We start from the raw sequence: 22,544 nt of genomic DNA on the forward strand, positions 1-22,544 counted from the left end.
CCATCCCGAAGTACGCGGGGGCCCCGAGAGGCAGTGGGGAAAGGAGCATGCGAGCCCTTGGCCCAGCGGCGCTCTCCCGAGAGCTCAAGGCCGGAGCTCGAACCGGGGCTTCTGGCTGCTTTTTGGCTAGACCCTGGGAGGCGCCCATGGAGAAAAGGCAGCACCCAGAGCAAGACAGCTTCTATCCCTCGACTCCCCCTCTGCGTTGGCGAGGCAGTGGGAAGGACGGAGCTCGGCGCCGCCGCCGCCAGCGGCTCTAGCTGTGGCAGCAGCTAGCAGCAGCAGCAGCAGCAGCAGCTCGGTCGTGGGGAGAGTTTCATTCAGCGCGTGGAGGGAGCTCCCCGCGCGCCGGGCGGGACGGCCTTAGCGGGCTGCGCTGCTCCCGCGCCCCCTCAGCGGTTTCGCCGCCTCGTCTCCCCTTTCCACGGGAACTGGCGTCGCCTGGCGCGGGGCTTGTTATCTCTGAGGAGAGGCACGGCAGGTAAGGGTGCTTCTGAGAGAAACGGAGAGGGAAGCCGGGCGCCTCGGGACCGGTGGCGGCGGCGGCGGCGGCGGATGAATACCTGAGGGGTGTGTGGAGAGGGGTGGCTGTCTGTCTGTCGCGTTCGTTGTCTGGCGCAGCTACAGCTCCGTCTCGTCTGCCCTCCCCAACCCCCTCACATCTCGGCTGCTCTGACTGGAGCGCCTGTGCCTTGTTTTGTTGCAATGGCCATAAGCACAGACAAGCAAGCCAGCAAGCAACGCTGCTGCCCGTTGAAATAGCGGCAGCTGAGTCCTTTAGGAAAGGGGGGGGGGGGCTTGCTTTGTGCATGCGCCAACCACCTGGACTGAGCCCCCTCCCTCCAAAAGGGCATTGTTTGGTCGGTTCTTCCAGTCTCTCGGAGACATTTGGGTTAGAAGCAGGAAATGGGGGCAGGTTTTGGGGGGAGGTTGCTCGTGTAAACTGTGTTTGTACTGCAGAGAGGAGGGTGGGTTATCTGCGTGTGCCTAGAGGGAGGGAGGCTCGTTTCCTTGCAGATCTCCAGAGATGGAAGTAATTCCAGGAGAATAGCAAAAGGTTGGATACCCAGAGCTGCATGGGAAGTGGAAGAGCTGTTGGTTGCTGAGATCCAGGTGCAGCAGCTTCTGGTTCCAAAGTCTTGCTAGTATCATCGTTGCATCCCGAGGCTGGGATCACGTGCATATTTACTCGGGGATGCCTGAACTTGGACTGAAGACAGCCAAAGTTTGAGGGGGGGGGCTGCTTTGAACGAACATCCACCCCCCACCCCCCAAAAAGAATTGCTACAGTTTGAGAACACCAGCACCACACTTGTGATGAGCAGTCTCTCTTCACCTTTGGTGAGATTATTTTTGAGTAAGCATGCACAGGAATAGGCTGTATGGCTCCTGGGAATATGTATGTTGTGAATAGTTCTCTTTTGGTATTGTGCGTGGCATTCCTGTACATGTTTACTCAGAAGCCATAATCATTGGAGTTTACTCCCTAGTAAGTATTTTTAGGGTTTCAGTTTTAATGTCATTCTCTCTCTCTCTCATAGTTCAGCAGTGTTTTTGGTAGCAGTCCTAGAAACATTTACTTGGGGAGTAAGTGGAACTGAGCACAGTGGGACTTGCTTCCAAGAAAACATCCATAGGGTTTCATTGTTGGAGGACAACTGTGTTTTCACATTTGAGGTGCACCTGTTAGGTGGGAACTGGAGTTACCCTTGCAACTGAATAAATTGTGTTAAGGCAGTATCCTAGACTTCTAGTAATGGCCCGGATCCAGAGGAGGACTTTTCACATAGGCTTTCCTTACCTAAAACATCCATAATACTTGCCTGCCAAACTCCTTTCATCAATGCTGTTTCATCTTAGTGCAGGTCCTTGTAATGGCAGCATTATGATCTCGGTCTCATCCATAGATGCAGTATAGTGGTTAGGTATAGTTGTGATGTGGGAAGTGTCTACTTAAATCTCATCTAATTTATTGGGGGGGGACTTTCTCCCTCCCCATTTAGAATCATATAATTGTAGAGTTGGGAGGGACTCTGAGGGTCACCTAGTTCATAGGTAGGTGGCCCATATGGGGCTCGAACTCATGATCTTGGCATTATCAACACCATGCTCTAACCACCTGAACTAACTGAGCCCATTTGTAGTGTGAGGATAAGAATAATGGCCTACTGCATAGGGCTGTTATAGTAACTTTTAAGAAAACATGAAATATTCAATCAGTTAGGCAATAGGTTATGTACTAGAACTACTTAGACATGAATGGGCCTCATGAGTAGGCTATGTAAAATTCTTGCTTGTGGTGGCATTCTATACAGTAGGCTTAAAGCTATTTACTCCATGCCACCAGCCCAGTCATGGTTTTAAAACCCTTCTAGGGAATCCTGGTGTTTTTTTTGAGAACTTATTAGTGCATTCTTTAGTGAGAAGACCTGTGATGCTAGACAAAGTTCATTGCATTTAGTCCTCCATTATTGATCTTTCTTTCCTGTACAGTTTTGCCAGAAGATGTTGGATGCATTTGAGGCTTGCTTATGGGTTCACATAGGATAACAGTGGAACTCAAAATGCATGGCCAGTGCCTGATGATTTCAGTGCATGATCTCCCACAGCAGAGATGGGAAACCTGTGTCTGTCTAAATATTGCTGAACTACAACTCCCACCATTCCTTACTATTGGTCATAACTGACTGGAACTGATGGGAGTTTTAGGTCAGCAGTATTTGGAGGGCCACAGGTTCTCCAACCATGCCCTACAGTATACAAGGACTTTTTGGTCATGTGCTAATGTTCTTTAGCAAGTATGTAGTTGTATGTATTCCCCGCAGATAAGTTCATGCAGAAGAGGTTTCCTGAAGGCAGAGAGTTCTAAAACCACTGGTATAAGAGACTCTCCATGCCCATTCCACATGCAGCCTTGTTTCTAGAGCAGTGTTTTTCAACCACTGTTCCGCGGCACACTAGTGTGCCGCGAGATGTTGCCTGGTGTGCCGTGGGAAAATTACTTTATATATAGTCAATATAGGCACAGAGTTAAATTTTTTAACATTTTCTAGTAGTGGTGTGCCTATAACAACTATAACAACACTGGCCTAGAAATATTACATATTTATGACTTGATTTTGGGGTTGTCCAATGTGTTTTAATTCTTTTATGATGAATGAGTAAACACAAGGTTCCTTCCTCTAACCCAGACTTCTGTCCTGTTCCAAATCTGGTACACATCTGTCACAACACTACATGAAATTAGGCTCCTATGAGGCTAACTTTTTTAAACAAAAGGTTGGTAACTGGTCAGATTTCAAAGGGATGCTCTTTCTTTTCAGAGAGGCGAACCTAGTGGGGCAAAAATGCCAAAAAGGTACCGTATATACGTGAGTATAAGCCGACTTTTTCAGCCCATTTTTTGGGCTGAAAAAGCCGCCCTCGGCTTATACTCAAGTGATGCGGGCGGCTGCAAAGGGACAAGCGGCAAGAAAGGGATCCTTTCTTGCTGCTTGTCTCCCCTGCCCTGCCGATCCCCCATCTGTGCCTGCTCTCTGATCCCTCCTCCTGTGCCTGCTCTGCGCGAGGATCGCCTCCTCCTCCTCCTCCTCCTCCTCCTCCCGTCCCTTCTCCCCGAAGGGGAACAGAGGTAGCGACGGGGCAGCGGGAGCAGGAGGAGGACAAGTATCGAGCAGGCGCGCGAGCCGGCTCAGCCCCAGAGAGCCTGTTGCTTTTGCCCCCATCCCATCCCAGCTCAGTCCGCCATAGAAACTGCCCACCCTGAAACTACCCACCCCTGAAACCTTCCCAGAAACTTCCCCCCTTAATTCCTCCCTGAATATGCCCCCTCCCCCTGAGCCCTCCCTGTAAAGAGACCTTTCTTTCCAAGCCTTCCCTCTTAACCCCTGCCCATCCCAGCTCTGCCCACTGTAGAAACTGCGCTGAGACTCTATGATCCTGTGCCTGCTCTACCCCTGCCCATCCCAGCTCTGCCCACTGTAGACACTGCGCTGAGACTCTATGATCCTGTGCCTGCTCTACCCCTGCCCATCCAGCTCTGCCCCCTGTAGAAACTGCGCTGAGACTCTATGATCCTGTGCCTGCTCTACCCCTGCCCATCCCAGCTCTGCCCACTGTAGAAACTGCGCTGAGACTCTATGATCCTGTGCCTGCTCTACCCCTGCCCATCCCAGCTCTGCCCACTGTAGAAACTGCGCTGAGACTCTATGATCCTGTGCCTGCTCTACCCCTGCCCATCCCAGCTCTGCCCACTGTAGAAACTGCGCTGAGACTCTATGATCCTGTGCCTGCTCTACCCCTGCCCATCCCAGCTCTGCCCACTGTAGAAACTGCGCTGAGACTCTATGATCCTGTGCCTGCTCTACCCCTGCCCATCCCAGCTCTGCCCACTGTAGAAACTGCGCTGAGACTCTATGATCCTGTGCCTGCTCTGCGGAAGGCATCGGGGAGGGAAAAGTGGGGAGAAAGTGCTCCACGATGTTTTTCCTCTCCGATGCCTTGCACAGAGCAGTCACTGCTCTGTGCGAGGATCGCCTCCTCCTCCTCCTCCTCCCGTCCCTTCTCCCCGAAGGGGAACAGAGGTAGCGACAGGGGCAGCGGGAACAGGAGGAGGACGAGCAGGCGCGCGAGCCGGCTCAGCCCCAGAGAGCCTGTTGCTTTTGCCCCCATCCCATCCCAGCTCAGTCCACCATAGAAACTGCCCACCCTGAAACTATCAACCCCTGAAACCTTACAAGAATCTGCTCCCTTAATTCCTCCCTGAATATGCCCCCTCCCCCTGAGCCCTCCCTGTAAAGAGACCCTTTCTTTCCAAGCCTTCCCTCTTAACCCCTTCCCCCATCCCAGCTCTGCCCACCCTAGAAACTACCCACCCTGAAACTTTCCCAGAATATGCCCCCTTGCCCTTGATGCCCTCCCTAAATATGCCCCAACCACCCCTGAAACATTCCCAGAATCAACCCCCTTCCCCCTTAATCCATTCCAGAATCTCCCCCCTTAATTCCTCCCTGAATATGCCCCCTCCCCCTGAGCCCTCCCTGTAAAGAGACCCTTTCTTTCCAAGCCTTCCCTCTTAACCCCTGCCCATCCCAGCTCTGCCCACCCTAGAAACTGCCCACCCTGAAACTTTCCCAGAATATGCCCCCTTGCCTCTCATGCCCTCCCTAAATATGCCCCACCCACCCTGAAACCTTCCCAGAATCTGCCCCCTTCCCCCTTAACCATTCCAGAATATTCCCCTTGCCCCCTGAAATGTACCCACAATATGCCCCCTTACCCCCTGAGCCCTCCCTGTAAGAGACCCTTTCTTTCCAAGCCTTTTATTGGTATTTATTTTTATTTTTGAAATTTACCAGTAGCTGCTGCATTTCCCACCCTCGGCTTATACTTAAGTCAATAAGTTTTCCCAGTTTTTTGTGGTCAAATTAGGTGCCTCGGCTTATATTTGCGTCGGCTTATACTCACGTATATACGGTACATAGAGACTATACTTCCTTATATATTCTCCACCTCTTTAGAGGGTATTTTGTTAGTGGTAGGATGTCAGTCAACTGAGTGCTGGTTTCACAGTAGTCAAATATATGTTGTGTATCCTTTTTATAGAAATGGTGATGTACCTTTTTTATTTGAATCATGATGTCTCCTGATAGGAAATGCAAGAACAGGAACTCTTTGCTGCACCCTGCCACCATCAGCTTCAGGAATGCCAGGGTCCTAAGTCTTAACAGTTTGTAAAATGATCAGATATTTGTGAAGGAGGTAGCAAATAATGAAATGGGGTGGGGGAATCTCTTGGTTGCTACAATAATGCGACGTGAAATTCCAGTAGATCAATCAAGGCAGCTTGCTCCTTCATGATAGTGGAAAGGGTAGAGACTTCCTTATGGATCAGCCATAGTGGCAGAAATTATTGTGTTGCTCCTAGTGCGGAATGGAATCGGTCAGCTTGCAGAATCAACTGTTCAAAAACCAGAAATCAGTTTTAAGCCTTCCAATGTTGGGAGACTGATACTGTATCCGCATATCTCAGTTTTAAGTTGTGAAGAATGCCTGATTAAGACTTGTGTCAGTGAGCAGGGGTATACAAGAGGAGGGTGAGGGATACTGGTGAGAAAGGTGATGACACTGAAGCATCTGAGTTGGATAATATGAAGCAAAAATGCTTGTGTTGGCCTGATGTCTGCTTAGTGTAACCTTCGCCACATTTAAAATCTGGCTTTTGCTGTGCATTCAACATGTGTGTTTCATATGCACTCTGTATTTTATTTGTTTAAGTTCATTTTTTAAAAATAACTATTTGGGCTCTTCCTGAGGATCCATGATGAAAACTAAGAACTGTTTATTCCCTTCAGTATTGTGTACCTTTGTATTTACAGAACATTATTGGTAATTTCCCTTAAAATAGTTAACAGTTTTATTTCATCATGTCATAATAACAGTTGATGGACTTGGTTCTGTTTTTTAAGTGATGTCAGTGTCTCATGCACACTTCTATTAAGTTGATGATTTAAATACTTGTCTACTCTTTGATAATATTTGACTGGACAATTGAGCAATATTCCTTTACCAATGAGTTGCCTGAAATCTTGTATTTCATTTGATGATATTATGTTCTCAGAAGCATGATAATAATTTGCCCTATGTTGAGGTAGAGAAGTAATTGATAAATCATAGTGTTTGATTATATATATTATTGTTGATTATATATATTATTACAGTTCAGCTTCTGCTGCAATCCTTACCCTACTTACCTAGAAGTAAGCTCCACTGAATTCAACAGGATTTACTTTTGTGTAGACATGGTTAGAACTGAACTGTAATTTCTGAAAATAATATATATAACCAATCACTATGAAATACAGGTTCTATTGAGTGCTGTTAGCAGTGGCGTAGGAAGGGTGGGGTGTAGGGGGCACTCCGCCCCGGGTTCCAGGGGAGGGGGTGACACTTCCCGGCCCCTTCCCCACTACCTGGCACCCCAGATGCATCTGGCCGGCGCTGCTGCTCCCGCAGCGAGCTGGCAAGCGAGCGTCGAGTCGTGGGGCTGCCCGACACGCCACTTGCTCGCCGGCTCGCAGCAGCGCCGGCCGGATCCACTACGCATGCCCGGAAATGCTGGGCATGCGCAGTGCATCTGACGTGTCGTGCTGTCACGACGCATGCGCCGTCACACCCCGCCCCCAGGGGGGTGCCTCTGCACTGCTGCCCCGGGCAGCGAAGAGCCTTCCTACGCCACTGGCTGTTGGTGACAAGATGAATGGGAAATGTCTGTGAACTCTAACTGACAAGCAAGTCAACTTGTCTGTCTCTAACTGACTGTTTTTGTTTTTCATAATTCATAAATCTCTAAAAAAGATGGATCATTTTAATCAGTTTCCTACATGGTTGCACTAAATTGGGATTAGTAATGCAATCCCTAATAGGATGAAGTTTTGTGTATTTAAACATATTGCATAATGTGTATGTAAGGAACTACTGTGGTGTTTTAATGTTCTTAACCCTTTCTGGATTCTTACTGTTTTGCTGACACAAGTTGTTTTCTGTGAGCGGTCCTAATGAGTCAACAGAATAACTTGCTGCAGTAGATGAGGCCCACTGATAGTTAAGGTTCATGAAGTACTGAGGTCTGTATAGTGAGGTCTGTATAGACATACACTATAGCACGAGTTTGGCCAAACTGCGGTAGGCAGTGAAAGATAGGTGTGCCTGGCGTGCTCTCGTCCATGGGGTCACAAAGAGTTGGACACGACTGAACAACAACAACAAGTATATTAGGAATGGAGAACACAAATATATTTTAAATATCCTCTGAATATTCATGGGATACAGCAATGCATTCAATCTTGTTTTGGAAAGACAGGTGACCTAGGAATAATTCCTATGTTTTCTTAGGTAAATGATTGTATTTTGTTTTACCAAAAGTCTACATAGCATCAAGAGTTTGGATGCGCAAAAGTAGCTGAAAGCTCAGTGCAAGCAAAACCTGTTAGAATGAGAGGTTCTAGGAAACATCTACAAACTAATGACACTGTAGAGGAGCTTGCTTTTTTTTTTTGGTAATCTGAGATAAATTCAGTTTTTGCATACTGACTGTGCAGTGTGAAATGAAGCTCACTGTGTGATCCCGGGTCAGGCAGTCACTCAACTCTCAGCCTACCTCACAGTGGAAGGACTCTCAGCCTACCTCACAGTGTGGTTGGGAGAATAAAATGAAGGGGGAGGAACCTGGTGGTTATTACGTCTGTTTGTATCTCATCGTTCATCAATTCCTGATCCCAGGGTGGGTTACAACATAAAATAAACCATATAACAACAATAAAAACACAACACTCAATAAGATACATCCATTAAAATTTGATTTCAAGTACAAACTGTATTATTATCAGAGCAGACAGGTAACCCATTATTTTGTAGCTGGTGAAATGGAATCAAATATCTGTAAAAGCCTGTCAAAAATGAGATGTATTTCAGCTGACATGGAAAAGTAAACTGTTGATGCTTGGAGAGCATTCCATAGTTGGGCTGTCACCACAGAGAGAACTGTATCCTGTTCACTACACAATGTTACTTATGTGGTAATGGGACATTGAGAAGCCACCCCGCTTAAGCTTCTTTGACAAAAAGGCAGGAGAAAAGTGCGGTAAAATAAATAAATGTATAGATTGCAAGACAACAAGCTCCAGTCATATATATATCCATTTATGTTTTAAGAGCATTGTGATGCATTCAAGATCCAAGATTAAGAAAGTCCATGCAGTGTCAGTACTCCAAGATCATGGCAGTAAAGGATTTTCTTTAGTCTTGAATCATCAAATTTAAAAAAATTATGTAAACCCTTTAGGATGACTTTCGTGGAACAAGGTTGATTTTCACTCTCATATCTGAATGCTGGCTTTTGCACTAACATGCAGATTCAGAAGTAAGCTATGCATAGATGAGTGGAACATGAGATTAGGACTGTATGGAAATACTTGATGTGAAAATTAATGGCCATGATTATTGCTTTGAATTTAACCTTTAAAAACACCTATACGTATGCAACTCAGCTGGATGGTCAAATTCAGACTAAACATTTTGCATTAGCTTCTGTTGGTTTCTTGTTGTTTTCTGGGCTAGTTTTACTCTCTAGAATAGCAACTCCCAAACTAGTTGTCCACGAGCTTCATTCAGGTGGTCCACAGCATATCTGTGAAGAACAGTTACCATTTGAATTACATAAAATTTGATGGGATTCAAATTCTGTTACAATAAAATGCAGTACGCATAAGAAAATAAGAAGCAATAAAAATACAACTAAAGATCATACAGCATCTAGCAAAGTGCATTACAGTTGCTACAACAGGCAGAAAACAAGGTTCTGCCAGGAACCTTAGCAATTTTCAAGTGGTTCATGCCGAAAGGAAGTTTGGGAACCACTGTTCTGCAGGAGCCAACTAAAGCATGACTGATTTCTTCTGGCTGTAGCCCATTATGTGGAAAGGATTTTCCATGTGGACATCTATGCAACTTTGTGTTCTGTTCTGTCAACTGAAATAATGTACATTCAGTTAGAAGGAAATATAAAAAGCACACAACATATGCACATTTAACTTGTGCACATTCCGCTTTATGTGCTTGGCAAACAACAACAACAACAACAACAACAACCCCAAACAAATAAGGGGTGGAAAGGGGAAAAATACTTTGGCAATCCCACCTGCCATTGAACCCATGACCATATGGAATTTTGGCATTAGACATGATCCCCAGAAATATAGTGAATGTTGAGAAATCTGTATAGTTACAAATAATGCCCCGCCCTTGTCAATATTTGTATTGTATTGCCATTGGTATTCCAGGTGACACCAATTGCATACATTCATCTGTATAGACACACTTCCTTTCTTCTGTTTGTGTTTACTCTTGATGCCACATGACATTTTGATCCTAAACAGTCTTACCTCTTGTTTGCTTACTGTCAAATCAATAATACTGATTTAAGGTAGTCTTCTTTTAATTTCTATTCATGGCTGTTTATAGCCATAAGACTGCAAATCTATTGTTGCCTCCTTTTTAATTACATATAAGACAAGTAGATACCATTTCTTTCTCTTCCTGCCCACAGCAAAACTCAACCTATACTACTACAACAAAACTGTCTTTGTTTTTATGAATCTATGAAATTGTGTAATTCCAAGAGCAATCCTTCCTTTCAGGAAGAGACTGTTCCGTTTAGGTCAAAAGTGACAAAATTAATAACTGGTGACACAGCATTTGCTAACTCTGTAGTCCCACTGCTAGTAAAATAAAATACACCCCACCTCTCAAGTTCCATGAATTAAAACATAAGCTTTGTAGAAATGAAATAAAACAAAGCTCCCCCCTCACTTTTAATCAATGTAAAATTTAGCATGAAATTGGAGGCGATAAAAAGCTTACGTTTAAGGAGTTACCCCTTTGAGTTTAGAAGTATAGCTGAACTGCTAGCTTGACAACTTTCTACATTTTCCCTCACCGTAATGTGGTTTGGCTCTACATAATGGAAATGTTATTTATACATGCCTGGTTGCAGCCTTGCAAGTGCAAATAGTAAAGAAATCCATTTGATGCATGCCTTGCACTTACAGTGGTGCCCCGCTAGACGAATGCCTTGCTAGACGAAAAACTCGCTAGACGAAGGCATTCGTCTAGCGGAAGGCTGCCCCGCAAGACGAAAAAGTCTATGGGGCTGCCTCGCAAGACGAATTTTTTTTTTCGTCTAGCGAAAGCCGCGGTTTACATTGCCCCTTCGCTAGGCGAAAAACCCGCTAGACGAAAATCCTCGCAGAACGAATTATTTTCGTCTAGCGGGGCACCACTGTACCATACTTTTCTGTGTAATAATATGCCCCCATATATAAGACGCCCCCTATTTTGAGGGACTAAAATTAAAGAAAATGGGGAAAGATTGCCAAAAATCACTCACCCAACTGACAAACGCTAACAAGCGCGACGCGTGCCAAATTGCCAAAGTGGCAGCCAATCCAAAGCAGCCCTTGCCGCATCCGCTAATAACACACCCATTTGACAAAGCAGCAGCCAGTCCAAAGAAGCCCTTGCAGCAGACACCATTCACCCACCCAATCGCAAGGTCCCGATTGCCATTGGGTTGCAACCCTGCACCTTGTTACACTTCCAAGAAATCCTGCTGATTTTTTTTAAATGGTCACCTCCTACCATGATACTCGCTGCTTGAACTGATGACAAGCTGCTGCCAATATGGGGAGAGGCAGTCATGTGAGGAGCACCATTGTGTACAGATATGTTTGCAACTGCTTGTTAAATATCACTGGGCACTGAGTTCTAAGTATACTGAGAAGAATGCTTATGTATGTATATTCGTAGTGGTAAAAAAGTGCCATGAATTTAGTGTGGTTCCTTCATCCCTTTGATGTTCGTGTTTTTGGCATGTGTTTTCAGGAAAGAGACTCTTGTTCGATGAATCATAAAGGATTTCCTATCACTAATATGATATGATAATTTACAAGTCCAGATAGGATATTTATTTGTCTGGAGCCAATGAATGTTCCTTACTCTCTTCTCTCCCCCACCCTCCAAAAAAAGGATTATCTAATTCTGACTTCTTTTATTTTTCATTGAGAAACCAGTGAATCCAAATCCTTAATATATGGGACTGGTGTTTCAGGCTGCAGTCCTACGAACACATTGTGAGTTATATACGTAATTGAACTAGTATTTAAGATATTTTCATGGATTTATTGTTTGCTTCCTTGGGCTCCTTTGGGAAGAAGGACATGGCATAAACTTAATAACTAAATAAACTAGTGGATTTACTTTTGAGTAAGTTGCATAGAATCAGTTGCTGTGCTAGCTAAATATTTTCCTGCTATGGAAATGCATCTGGGGGTTTTTTATCTCATGGAATTTAGTGTACTCTTACTAGTCTTTTGGTAGCTCAGATTAGGATGGTTTAGTTATATGTCATTATGAAGCTAATATGTGACGTCTTTAGAGTAAAAAGTACTTTAGTTTGGGAGATCTATAGATTCCCAAGGACAACGAGTTGGATAACTTCCATGCACTTCCACCTGCTGCCTTACCTGCTGCACCCTGAGGGCTCATTGAGCCTTCCTACAGAATCTCTTTGACATGCAATCTATTGCAAATTATCCATGAACTACAGTAATTCTTTTATAATACTTATCCTAGTGACTAGAATAGCAAAATTTGCTAACTGTGCAGAGAAAGACTTCCTGGTTAGTATCTATTAATTTTGACATGCTTTTGTGGGAAAAGAGCTTGCTCTATCAAATGAACCTTAGAAACATCTTGCAATGCATCAATATATCATATATACCTGCCTAAATGATAAGCGACAGTCCCTGAACATTACTGTTCTCTGCCTTTCCCATTCACCCCCAGGGCCCCGCACAAGCAAGCTGTAGTTGTAGTGGTAGAGCACATGCAAAGCAGAAAGTCTCAGGTTCAGTCCCATTATCTGACATCTCCAGGTAGTCCTTGGGATTCCTCCTGACCTGGAGAGCTGCTTCCATGTCCATGTAAATGCTGAGCTAAATACACCAGTAATGTCACTTAGCCTAAGGCAGCTTCCTAAACCAGTGTTTTTCAACCTTTTTTGGGCAAAGGCACACTTGTTTCATGAAAAAAATCACGAGGCACACCACCATTAGAAAATGTTAAAAAATTTAACTCTGTGCCTATATTGACTATATATAAAGTAATTCTCTTGAATTTTTCCATTTTTCCCACGGCACACCAGGCAACACCTCGCGGCACACTAGTGTGCCGCGGAACAGTGGTTGAAAAACACTGTCCTAAACTATGAGAGGTAATTGCAAAAAGAAAGAAAAGGAGGATATAAGAACGCAAGTATGTGAGGACATGCTAAAGTATCAACTATATTTGTGCAGTTTTGCTGCTGCTCAAGGTGCTGTGTGTTGTGTGTTTGCTCTTTTCATTTAACCCCATTCTCTTTTCCAATAATCTGATAACTCCAGTCCAAACTTTCTACCAGTGGGTTTCCATCAGAAGTGAGGTGGGTGGCAGCCTGGGTTCTCATGGCTGAGCAACTGGGTGAATACTTTGCCATAGATTCACTTTTCCAGCTTTAAACATTAAAGTTATCAAACCAGTTCAATTAAAATGTAATTCTCATAAGGGGAAAGGGAACCGCATTGACATAACTCATTCCAGATGTGCTTACCAATAGGCTCTTTCTTTCTTTCTTTCTCTGGCTTGGGATTTAGCCAGGTTCATCCACTCTGTGCCTGTTTTTGGTCAGTTCCCGGGAAATCGGGAAGAGCAGCTAGTGTGGGAAAAGGCAAATGCTGATGAAATTTTGCATTCGTGAACTGTCAGTGAGGGAAGTGGACAACAGAGACGAGAAGCGTTAAGGAAAGTCTCTTATAGTAGCTATGACAGGATAGCACTCCAAATTGCTATACAGTGGTACCTCGGGTTACATACGCTTCAGGTTACATACTCTTCAGGTTACAAACTCTGCTAACTCTGCTTTACTTGGAGGTCTAGGAAGTGTTGGTCCAGCTGTAGCATTGCTCAACTGGCAAAGGGAACAGAGACAGAGTTGGGAGGGCTGAAGCTTATTTTCAGTTTTGGAGCCTTAGATTGTGTGCCTAGATAGCACAGTTGGCTAGAGCGTGGTGCTGATGACACCAAGGTTTCAGGTTCAGTCCCCATATGGGACAGTTGCATTACAGAAGGTTGGAATAGATGATACCCAGGGTCCTTTCCAACTCTATAATTATATGATACTAGTTTAAATACTTTTAATTGTGTGCTCCCCTCTTAAGTGTACAATGTGTGTGTTTCACATTCATGTTTACACTGTCTTGTGAGTTGTATTTTTAAAACCATAATTCTACATAGTAATGCTCAGGGTTCAACAATGTTGCTCACCCCAGGGGCTGAGTATACTCAAAGTTTTCTCTGAAAATTGAAGTCGCAGAGGTGAAAGAATAAAGCCTGTTGCCTCCCCAACCTCAAATTTCCACTGAAGCTTGGGGTTTCTTCTGGTCCTACACTTGCCTGGTGTGTTCTGCATCCCCTGGAGTGAGTACTCCTAGCTAAGAGTCTGCATTAGGTAGAACATGAGTTTTCATGTTGTGTTTCAGAGGTGTATCATGAGGTCAGGGATTAGTGTAGTGTGGTCATAGCAACAACAAATTATTGGTTCCAACTTCTGGAGAACAAGCTGCCTTCAGGTCAATTCTGAAGTAGCTTGATGTATTGGAGTGTTCTCAGCAAGCTTTAGGAGAAAACTTTTTTGTTGGACAGTTCCTCCTGGCTTGTAATGTTATTCCATGCATACTGATGGTGCCTCATACATATTTCTATCACATTGTAGCGTAGTTTGGGTTGATACTCCCAAGTAGTATTGTTGTTATGGAGAGTACAGATGCTGCAACAGAATGTCAGATGCAACAGCTGTTCAGAATCTCTCCAGCTGTTGTCCATGCAGCACAACATTGCCTTGCAATTTTACATGCTTGCTTGCTTATTTATTTATTATTGGATATAGTTATGGAATATAGTTTTGTTGCAATCTGTGAGAGTTCACTTGATAATAAGGAGTTAACATTTGAAGAACAAATGCCCATTTCCCCACAAAACACCTCGCTTTCATCACCTGGTTGGCTGAATATGGAGTTCACGTGCACAACATCTCACTTTACGTTCTGATCCACATAATAGGTTCAGGAGGAAATTGCTGTTGATTAATCATACAGCCAAATGTATATGGTTTTGTATACCAAAAAAGGAAATGAGGAACTTTTGATAAACAGTTAATTCGAACGTGCATTCCAGTATAGATCTGTTTCTCTGATGCTGATGAATTTGGCTTTCAAAATATGTTTCAGAATAACACAATAGGAGATTTATTATATGATCATTTAAGGTTTTTTGAGGGAGAGCCACAGGTTCAACATCTCCATTAGAAGGCTTTTTCAATTTTGATTCTATTACTTTGGGTTGTTGTGGGTTTTTTTTAAAGCCCTGGGTTTTTTGTGTTAGCTTTGTTTCTGTTTTTTAAAAAATCATTATAAAAATAAATGAGATTATGAGAATGCAAACTATTTTTGATAGCCTAACGTTAAATCTGTTGCACAGATAATATATATAAATATCAAAGCTGTTATAAATAAAACAAAAATCCACCAAGCATCTCTCTTGGGAGTTAAATCTAGATATACTACTGTGCTGTGGATGCCTACATGTAAACATTTAATTAAACAACAGTAAGAGAAAGAAGAAATCAAATAAGTTTGAAAATAGATCTTTAACCCGAGTCCAAATAAACTGGATTTTGACCCAAAGTACAAGCACTCTTTCAATTATATGCAATCCAGCAGAGTAGATATTCTTTTAGTTTTACTTGTTCATACCTGTCTAATATAATTCAGTATGTGGTATAATATGTTGCTTCTTCTTCTCTTTAAAATGCAGTCTCTTCTTGTAGCCAGAAAAAAAAATCTAGGTCAAAGAGATGCTGTCTTATTAATAACTTAGGGCTCCGTTCAACAGAAATTATCTTCAGCGGCTTCCTAGCTTCTCTGTTCCATATCCATTGTTCTGAGACCCTTGCTTCTGACCTTTCCCTCCTCTGCAGCCTTCTAAGTTTCATACAGCCAAAGGTTGTGTGTCTGTGTGTGTGTATGATTGATTTCTTTGGATTTTTATTCAGCTTTTGTTTCTGCATTTTCATTGCTGTTCCTCCAACAGAAATATTTGCTAGCATGACTCAGTGGCTAAACATATTTTACTCAGAAGCAAGTCCTTTTGATTTAAGTGAGAATAGGGTCTATTTCACATGCACATTACTATATGTTTGCACTGTGACTGTTATACTGTGGGGTGCCACGGGGTTCCATTCTGTCTCTGAAGCGGTTTAACAGTGCTTGGGGGATTTGGCGTATTGTATCATCAAGATGCAAGTGACACACAGCTCTGTGACAGCTGAATAATGTGCAGATCTGCAAGTTCTGAGCCCAATGTCTGGATACATTGGTGGTCTGCATGAGGGCTACAAGCTGAAGCTGAATACTGACAAAGCTGAGGCCCTGGCTGTGAGTGGTGGTCCCCAGTTCTGGGAGTTAGTCTCCCTGTTTTGGACTGGGGTGGCTCTCCCTATTAGGGAGCAGGTGTGTACCCTGCAGAAACTCACCTTTAACACTGGAGCCCCAAGTGCCTGGCTAGGAACATTTTTTACAGCTTCATTTAGTGTGTTATCGACTTTTGTATCTGGACAAGGATAGGTTAACAACAGTGATCCATGCACATGATCCATGATTAGACTACTGCAATGTGCTCTCTGTGGGGCTGCCCTTGACATTGGTCTAGAATTGTATAGTTGGAAGGGAACGTGAGGGTTATCTTGTCCAATGCCCCGCAATGCAGGAATCCTGCCCACAACCATCCCTGGGTGGGCTTGAACCACTAACCTTGTTAACAGCCATATGCATCAATCCTTTATGCCATGAGGCTTCTGCAGCTGTGGCTGTGCAATATGCAGTGGTTATGCTGCTAGCTCGGGACCAACCTACTATGGTCATGTAAAACCATTGCTGAAAGAGCAGCAATGGCTGCCAGTTTGCTACCAGGTCAAGTTTAAGGTTTTGTTGTCTTACAAAGCCTTAAGCAGTTTGGAACCTGAAGGAACGTGTTCACCCATATAGCCTGGCTATTAAGATATTAGGATATGGCCTGTTTGGTTGTTCACAACATGCAGAAGAGCATTTGGCAGGAATTGGGGTAAGGGCTCCCCCCTCCCCACTCTTGTGGCACCTGGTCCATGGAAATAATATGGACACCAATTCTGTTGAGTTTTTGGCACCTCCTGAAAACACTTATCCAACCTTTTATGGATCACTAGTGCAAGGCATTGACTGGTAATGATGAATTTAGTGTGCATATTTATTGTGATTTTACTTACTTTGTTTTCCTGTATTGTGTTGTTAAGTTGTATTTTACTGTTGTAAACTACTTTGGGATTTGTATGAAGGGTGGTATAAAATGTATATTAAATAAATTATTCCCATGTTCTCACTATAAATATGTCCTTACAGTTGTATCTTTTCAAATTAGCTCCTAGTTCAGAATGGGAGGCATGTGTTTGAAGGGTATGGTACTATATTTCCCAATAATAGTGCCTAGGATTGGAACCCTGAGCTGCTTGTTGGGAAGTATACTTTATCTATTGTTTTTGGTCAGCATTTAAGAAGGCTGTCCAAGGAGAAGTTTTCTGCTATGATGATGAAGGGAAGATTTTAGAGAAAACTCATGAAGCCCATCACTGCATCATAGATGGAGGGAAATCCTTATACATTTAACTAATATTTTGTAAGAGGCTGTGGGGGGGGGGCATTTGCAGAATTTGGCTACACAAAAGAAGTTGCATCTTTTCATGATGTAAATGCTTGAGTTTGCATGAGCCAGAGATGTGAAAGGAAGAAATTCATCTAGAGCAGGGGTCCCTACTGCCCACTAGTGGACGTTTCAGGATTCCAGGTGGGTGGTAGGGGGGTTCTATGGCACATGTTACTGCAGCACTGGTGGGCGGTAAGGAAATTTTACCATCAAGAAAATGCATTAGTGGGCGGTAGGTATAAAAAGATTGACTACCCCTGATCTAGAGGAATTACTCCCGGCACAACTACTTTCAAGGTAAACCAAAATTTTAAGTGGCTCACCTGCAGCATCAATTTATGGTACCCAGACAGGAATAGAAGGTTCTCCACAGGAGGGCCATCATCATAGGGGAAGTCCTGTTTTCCAGGTCTAAGAAAGCTGTCTTTTGTGATTATATCTGGGGCAAGAGGTGCATTTCACTCACAACCCAATATGGCTTCTTGATTCTACAAGTAGATGACCGTATAAGGAGTTAAATGCAAGACTCGTATATCAACATTTATTAGATTGTTTAGATTATGTACAATACATTAAATGAAAACAGCTTTAAAATGTAACAATGAAAAAAATTCATATTGAAAGTCAAACCAGCACTAAATAATAAAACAATGTCAAACACAATTCATTTTATACATCAGAAACCTAAAATTATGTTGAAATGTAAAAAAGGCCCACCCACATCAAACAGCATAGACAATACTAAATTAAGGAATGATACTGGTATTTGGCCCACTGTGTGAACTACTGCAGTTAATTTGGTCCCAAAATTCATCCCCCTTTGAAATGAGGCCTTCTTGTATTAATGTTTTTTTCTGGTTTTGATTTGTAGCATTGCCTTGCTGAGTTGCAAACTCTGTCATAAGTGACTAGTTGGACTGCAGGCTTTAATATGATGTTCTTTTAAGTTGCTAAATAAATAATAATCCAGTTTGGAGGTGCTAAGTGCAAAGAATTGGTGCACTGTTGTAACATTCAGTATTTTGTTTACTAACACAGCTGAGCCCACACCTTGTTAATAAATCATTTCCAAAAATAAAACATTTGTTGCATTTTATGCTAGAGCCAGACTTAAAAGAGGTGTGTGAATTTTGAGGGAAAGCAGGTTAATAAGCAGAGGCAGGACATGCACTTTCTAAATCGTGTTTGCATGTTAAAACAACTAAAGGTGCAATCTAATAGGGAGGGAAGAAACAAAGGTGGATGAACAGCCTAATCCAATGCCCTGTTGGGCTTGTGCCATCAGAGGAAAGTGTGGGTGGAGTAGGGTCTTTTGTGCTTCTTTGCCCTTTTCCAGCCTCCCCCCATAGCTTTTTAAATTTTATTTTATTGGTTAGTGGTAATAGTGCAGACATGGTGCATCTCTATGACATGAATATAATATGACCTAGTCACCCAAATTCTTCTCTTCCTGTATGTTGGATTGACTCCCCCCCCCCCAGCTCCCCTGCTTGCACCTGTAGGTATTTCTAAATAGGGATGGAGAATTCTGTTTCTGCATTCATCCACTGTGTTCTATCCCTTTTCTGCATTAATCGGTGAATTTTGAAAACCAAGTGGGATTAAAATTTCCATTTAAATATGTTTTTAAATAGGCATTTCTAAAAGCATTTTCTATCAAAATAAGGATTTTAGAATATGTAGTTTGATTCTGCCCCCCCCCCAGCAAATCACTATGTCACCGTGTGAAATCCAGTGGATGGCTACATTCCAACCTGTGCATTAATCTAGGAGATGCAGAATAATTCAGTTTGCAAAAAAACAACCACCCCACATTCCCCCAGTATCCTCATCTATCGCTAATAAACTAGTGTTTACCAGTGTGACAGTTCCCTGGCATTGGTATCAAATGCCATTTTCTTTCCGTTTGTTTGTTTAAAAAAACACCTTTGCTTGTTGCCTACAGAACATATTTAGATGTATCTGAAATAACAGAATTCTTTTCCATGAACATCATTTTTGCTTGCATGAGTGTCCTTTAAATTATGCATTTCCCTGGGCATAAGCTGAATATCTTGAACATCCTTAAAGTCAGAGGCATTACCATAAAACAAATAATAAATACATCTTCTGTCATGCTGTTTATTCTAGCTTCTGATTTCACCCCATCTTCCGCATAAAGGATGGAAAGCACTGGGATCAAAAGGGAAAATTAGGGCACCAAGAAACCTAAAATCTAACTTACTCATGAATATTGCATTGTGTGTCCTTCTCTAACCCACACAAAAAGAACTAATATCTGTCTTTTATCCAATTGCATATTTTTTGCAGTGCTGTAGAACATAGATGTGGGCAGGGAGGGAAATGAAGAAACCCTTTTGTTTAAAATATCATTTTAATTAGCAGCTAGTTGCAGCAAGCCTTTAAAAAGTTGAGAAAACTGTCTCCTTGCCTAGGACTGTGTTCTATTTAAAACATTTTTTGATGACTTAATAGGTTTTGAAACTTTGGTTTCTACCCCCTCCTTCATTTGGCACACTGTTTGAATTCTCATATTGCATACATTTCTTTCCAGAGTTCTCAGTTGTATTTCTGTGTGTTTGTATGGTCATACATTGCTGTCTTAATTCAGTTCTATTTTGTTACATTTGGGGATTTTCATGGAGTTTTGCACTTTGTCTTGCCATGGTCTCAGATATCCATGGGAAGTCTACAAAGTGTCTTGGATATCCTTGCTTTTCCAAGCAATTCCTCCAGTGTTCTCCCCACCCTCTGAAAGAGCAGTTGCACAAACTGATGGACATTTATAGTGGCAGGTGAGATGTATTTATCTTGGCTGGTTTGGGATGGGGATTTGCATTTGAATGTTCGTCCCCACTGCAATCCTTCGTCCATTTTACTCTGTACCAAAGGGTTTTATTCAGTTAACTTTTACTGAGAGTAGACCCATTGAGATTAATGTCTATGACTTATTTAGGCCTAGTAATTTCAATGGGTCTACTCTGAGTAAAGGTTAGTTGAATACCACCCAAGACTTTGCACATCCAACATCCAACTCTTCCCTCTCGGACAAGAAAATAAATTGGATAGAACTGGTCATAAATTTCAGCTACCATCAGAACAACAAATATTTGCATTGGAAATAGAACATCACCAGTTACATACCGTGATAGTCCATGTATGGCTAGGGAAGGAGAAATTAAAGGCATTGGTGTTAGAAACCTCTCTAAAGACATGTAAAATGTTATTAAATAGTTAATAATAATATTTTCATTAAAAGTAATCAGAATGGTGAGTTTCACTGGAGCCTAGGTCTATAAGGGAACTTGTGTTCTTTATTTTCATTCACAGCTGCTGCTATGAATACCCCTCCTTCCTTTGCTTATGATGGAACTCTTTCATTTGTACTGGTTAATAGCGTGCACCACGTGAGCCCCTCTACTTTAATTTTTCTCTTTGCCACATTTGTCTAGTAGCACCAAATAGCTTCCTTGGAGTTTCTGTGTTATATGGAAGAATGATGGGGAAACTTTCTCCATCTGCTGTTTCAGAACTTCTGGTATAAAATCTGTTTCCTATTAAGTGAAACTCTAGAAGACACAAGCTTTCCAAGAGGGCTGGATGTCAAATGCACTCTCATAAGTAAGAGGTACAAAAATACTAAACATATAATAATGGCTACAAGGTGACTAAACATGTGATGTGTACTTCTTTTGTATACATGTCATTTCCTTCTGTTCTAATATTTCAAGGTTGTCAGAAGGCTACTGGAGGGTGATAGTGGTGAGCTGAAATGCCAAAGCAATTGGGCTGATATTCGTGTGTGCTGATATAACAACTTGTAGCTGATTAGTTTCAGCATAACGTGGATAAGGATGCGCTTTCTTTCAGTAATACAGCATGGAATGGTGGATCAACATATTTATTTGGATGTATGGTTGTCCATCTATAGTATATTGCTTTCAGTGGGATGTGCATTGGAATGTGCATTCCCCCATTCATGTTCTGCAATTCGTCACTCTTAACTGAGCGAAACTAGAGCTTTCTCAGGGCAAAAGCCTTGCTACACCATGCTGCCATGCAATGAAACTGAGCCTCAGCAACATGAACACATTCCTTCCTCTCCAAATGAGCCCTAAAATGGTGCCGAAGAAGCAGTAATTGAGGGCTACAACTTGCAGCAAAAAGCAAACTTTTCCAAGAGGGTTGTTTTTTTCTTTCTGCATTTCCTGAAAGCCCACTTTTTGTCCCTTGTAAATGCTTGAGTGAACATTTTGACACAACATTTCTTTTCAGCAGAAAGCTACAGAAAGGTGAACTCAAAAAGCTAGGTGCCCATCAGGATTTCTGTTGCATTAGGGGAATAATAGTGCTGAATAATGAAGGCAGAGGGCAAGGTACCAATAATTAAATCCCACTGTACTGCAGCCCACTTTCATTTTGGAGTTTGTCACAACTTCTTGGCTTCCAGAATGAGGTTATGGCAGTCAGCACGGAGAGACCATGGTGTTGTGGTTTCCACTTTGGAAAAAAGAAAGGATTGGGTATCGGATATTCTAGAAGATGCTTGTTCTAACTCTGAGTATATATTTTGCTTGCTTTAGTGAGCATCTATTCAATCCTGCTCATATATGCAGACACGAAAAATATTGCAGGCACATAGATTCATGGAAACTATGAGATGTTGAATGACAAAGGACTTTAACTTGCACAACGGAACTTCACCACTTCCCCCATGTGTACTCCTGAAATATGCTCTGGGTTTTCCCCTGACTCTCCAAAGCAGATTTGAGGAGAGTGCAGGGCATGCATACAGAAAGGAGAAGGGAAGTTGCACTACACAAGCAAAAATCATTGTGCTGGCAGAAACAGTTAGATATTGTCCAGGGTCTGCACAATACATAAACATCGATTACTTATTAGTGTAAGGTTGGTTCACGTTCAGACATTTATTTGAAAGTGTGTAGGGAGAGGGGAGCAAGATTATGTGTGCTGACTCCATATCTGCCCTACATGTATTCAGTGTGATATCAGAAAGATATTTGTATTGCATGCCTATGCAAACTCTCTGCAACTAGGCTCTGTCTTTGTAATCAGTTCTCGTAAATAAGTAGCAGTTGAATATTAAGTGGTAAAGAAATACAGTGGTACCTCGGTTGTCAAATGCAATCCATTCCAGA

The 22,544-nt window shown here is 42.6% G+C and overlaps 1 protein-coding gene across 1 annotated transcript in view; it reads left to right on the forward strand.

The window, feature by feature from the left end:
• The first annotated feature begins 281 nt into the window (after positions 1-281).
• The window catches only part of FAM110B (family with sequence similarity 110 member B), a 75,039-nt gene continuing 52,776 nt past the window's right edge, over positions 282-22,544 (forward strand). Inside the window, exon 1 of the mRNA XM_033155272.1 lies at positions 282-481. The gene's annotated coding sequence lies outside the window, so the exon portion shown is untranslated. The remainder of the gene's footprint in view (positions 482-22,544) is intronic.

The sequence above is a fragment of the Lacerta agilis genome, chromosome 7, assembly GCF_009819535.1.
Source record: "Lacerta agilis isolate rLacAgi1 chromosome 7, rLacAgi1.pri, whole genome shotgun sequence".
Taxonomy (NCBI): Eukaryota; Metazoa; Chordata; class Lepidosauria; order Squamata; family Lacertidae; genus Lacerta; species Lacerta agilis.